Source organism: Notothenia coriiceps, unplaced genomic scaffold (assembly GCF_000735185.1).
Source record: "Notothenia coriiceps isolate Sejong01 unplaced genomic scaffold, NC01 NC01_scaffold00000283, whole genome shotgun sequence".
NCBI classification, from domain to species: Eukaryota; Metazoa; Chordata; class Actinopteri; order Perciformes; family Nototheniidae; genus Notothenia; species Notothenia coriiceps.
This window is the reverse complement of record NW_011332984.1, coordinates 64,080-68,079: the sequence shown is the minus strand read 5'-3', so window position 1 is coordinate 68,079 and position 4,000 is coordinate 64,080.

Sequence of the window (4,000 nt, the reverse complement as noted above, 5' to 3'; positions counted from 1 at the left end):
CTTGACCAGACAAAGAAACAGTAACTGATTTTAAGTTTGAACACTTTTTCAGGCGGGAAACTAACCATATAGATTACCAATAAGAGATTAGTTATTCAAATTGTGCAATTTTGTGGATGTTCGGATCTGTGAGAAGCTGCTAGCTGTATGAAAGCATCCAAAAAACACATGTCAACAGCCTCACAGTCAAATCACTAGACACAGCTGCAGACTCCAAGTTTGACCACAGGGTGTGGAATAATATTCCAATTTAAATTATGAGAGCCACCAAGGGGATAGCTAGCTAGATAGCCTGTAAAGTAGGTAGCTAACGTTTGCTAGTTGGCTTGTTATAGGCTATAGATGGCTAACGTTCGCTAGTTAGTTAGAAAGCTAACGTTTGCTTGTTGAATAGCACACTGATGGGTTGATTGTTGTTTTTTCTGTTATCCTGCTGACAAACCAACCAAACAGAAACAGAAAAATGCAGGCTACTATTTGAACCAAAAACGATCATCTTTGCCTTAACCTTACAGGTTCTGCACTGCAGGGGCTTGGACAGGTGCACTGATGGCTTGTGTTGTTGGACATTTATCGTAACGCAATACAATAGAACAACCAACACCATCTTAAGAAAGATTTGCTGGTCACCCTTGAAAAAGATCTTTTGATCTCAAGGGGCTTTCACCTGGTTAAATAAAGGCTAAACAAACAAGATGTACAAGGTGATTGTTGTGACAGAAAATGGATTACAAGGACCTTTAAAGGTGGGGTAGGTAATTTTGGAGAAAGCAGCTCGAGTGCGCTAGAATTAGAAAATACACAACCGAAATAAATCTGCCACTTCCTTCAGACTTCCTTACAGAGCCCCTCCTCCAACACATACGAACGCGCACATGACCAATGAGGGCACGAGATAAGTTTGTGCACAGATGGAAGGCTGACAGGCAGGTAGGCCATCCAGTTACTTTAGCCGGGCCGGCTCAGATGATTGGTCGTGCTTTTTACAGCGCCACGGCTTCCACAGATGACATTTTTTTATGTATTTTTTGTCAAAGCACTTCAGATATTCATTGCTATCGGGATGTTAAGAGCATTCCATGGAATTTAACAAAAAGTGTATCTCGAGCCGATTTCTCAAACGTACCTACCCCACCTTTAACTGATAATTTATTGAGTATTAAATTAATCCATGCGACGATTAAGTCTGCAATACAGTATCGCTATCAACATTTATTCAACCAGCGTTGAATGAATTTGGAAGAGCAAACAAAATGCGTATTTTAAGCCGGTAGGTTATTTTTAGCTCGGTTTTAAAAGCCCTGGATTTCTGTGGTTACATTCTGCCCCAGTTGTTATGCAGAATCACTGGAGAGCTAAACATTTGATAGCAATTCTTCTGATTCAAATTAGAGAGAGGATACCCAGCGACCGCATGCTGTTTGGCATCCACGTCATGGGCTCAGAGGAAAGCTGGCAACAATGTGTGTGTGTGTGTGTGTGTGTGTGTGTGTGTGTGTGTGTGCGAGGCACAAGTTGGCTGATTGGCAAGAAAGGGACTTTTGAAGGGTTTCATGCTCATGTGTTTTCTAGGTCACATTCAATCGTTAATCATTATTTTATTCACTCCCTGTTATAAAAATGGAGTCCCAGTGATCACACACTAATGATTAGTATCGATTCTCCAGGGGTAATGAATTATGAAACAGTTTTTTTGTGATCTGTGTATCTGTGTGAGAATATATCTGTAAGTGTGTTGTGTTGATTTTGTAGTGATTCACACAGTGTAGTCATTTTTATTGGTCCTTGCACTGAGCTTCAGAAACATGCCTATTAAATACACACACACACATGCAAACACACACACACACGCACACACACACATGCACACACACACGCACACACACACATGCACCTGTCAATCTGTCAGTGGAGCCACGAGAAGCTGCCATCGTGTCTTTATGAGCCCGTTAAGAAGTAAGTGCAACCACTGACATGTCGCCAAACTAACTCCGAAATAACATTATTTTTAAGACTAAACATCACCAGTATTTTCAGTTGATTATGTAGTTATGGGAATGTAATTTGTTACCCAATTGAGTTGTGTAATTCTGTGACCTCTGATGTAAAAAAAAAGGCCAAAAAATGATCACAGAGCACTTAGCAGCTGCCAGAATTCACGTTACATTAGTCTTACACATGAAACAGTTTGAAGCTTCTGACAAAAATATCTGGTCATATGAGTCTGTAACAGCCAATTATTTCCTTGCATATAGTGAACAAACAGATTTCGATGATAGAAAATCAGTTTGAGCTCTAAACTCTTCTGCTTTGTTGCTGTACAAAATCAAAAGATCCTGAAATGTTTTGTCACACTGCACACTGTTCGTCTCCCGTCATCCTCTTGTCTTTGCTCTACTTTGTTTTTCTAAATGATAGAGAGAACAGAGACCAAACCAGCAGGGATGCATTGTGAATAAGGAGAGTGAGAGAAAAAGAGAGGAGAGGAGATAAGAGGAAATGAGAAAGGCATGAATGCAAGGCTTTAGACTTGAATGATTGGAATGGGACCCAGTCGGATTAGACATTTAGCAACAAGAAAGGAGACTAGAGTGACAAGAGGGAAATATGGAAAGAAAAAGGAAGGGAGGAAATCCATGTGTGAGAAAAAGGAGAGGAGACATAGAAAGGGAGGAGATGACAAGATATGATAACCACCACTTGCTGCACTAATGTTCAAACTTTCAAAACTGTTGTGAACGACAGCCTGGAAAGTATGGCAACGGCTCGTTCAACAAAAAGCATGGGATGGGATTTCCCCATCGGATTTCGGTATAATGCAGAAAATAAGCTCAGTGGAAAACACATGTTTGTTTGCGACTGGCTCTGTTGTTTATTGCTTCAAGACGAGGGAACAAGAAGTGGTAAATTGCTAAGTGGCATGGGTTCGCATCACCACCACTAAGCCGAATGTGGCTAATGATGTTGAGTAGTCTCATTTAGTCACTTGTTAGCCGTTTTGATGACAATATAAGTATCAGAGATTGACGAGTGTGGTAATATTGTCGTAGAACAAATTGTGAAATCTCTTCAGACCTTATTTCATGCGGCAAACACGTTGACTTTGGGACGAATTAAGACTTTTTGCCATTGACTTACTAAGGGTAAGAGATGTCTGTAAATGCGTGGGGACTGGATAAGAGGCAGGGCTTAAGGAAAACTCAAGTGGGCAGGCTCTATGGGTCCTGATCTAGGTATTTTTGTTCCCGAGAGACAGGCCATTTGGGCTTCAAGCGCCAAGTAACTCTCTGAAAAGGATTCTGCTCCCAACGCAGTATCCACTTTTCTTTATACAGACATTACCGGAAATGGTAAAATGCTAATTATATTATTTTGGTGCTTTCTGTCTGTCCATCACACACACAGGAATCAAAACACTCCTTCCAGACTCCATCTGTTTTGTCACCATGGTGTTAGAGGATGTCAACACGCTCCAACGCAGCAAGACAGATGCTGGCTGTTAGCAGTACGGCCATATCAGGTGACACAACTCTAAGCCGGAGGTCTTTATGACCACCAGGACTCCACAAATGAAATTATAGGACAGGAGGGGGGCTGCTTGTCAACAGATATAGCCCTGATGGTCCACTCCAAAAATACTACAATAATCTATCAGCATGCTTGCACACACCACATGGATTTACTGTATACTGCAGGCAGCTTACTCTGCTGACTGTGTTAATGATGTGTAGACAAGCAAATAAATACAAACAAAATGCGTATTTTAAGCCGGTAGGTTATTTTTAGCTCGGTTTTAAAAGCCCGGGATTTCTGTGGTTACATTCTGCCCCAGTTGTTATGGCAGGAATCCACGTGGAGAGCTTAAACATTGGATAGCCAATTCTCTCTGCATTTCAAATTAGAGATGAGGACTACCCAGCGACCGCATGCCTGTTTGGCATTCCACGTCATGGCTCAGAGGAAAGCTGGGCAACAATGCTCGTGTGTGTGTGTTTGTGTG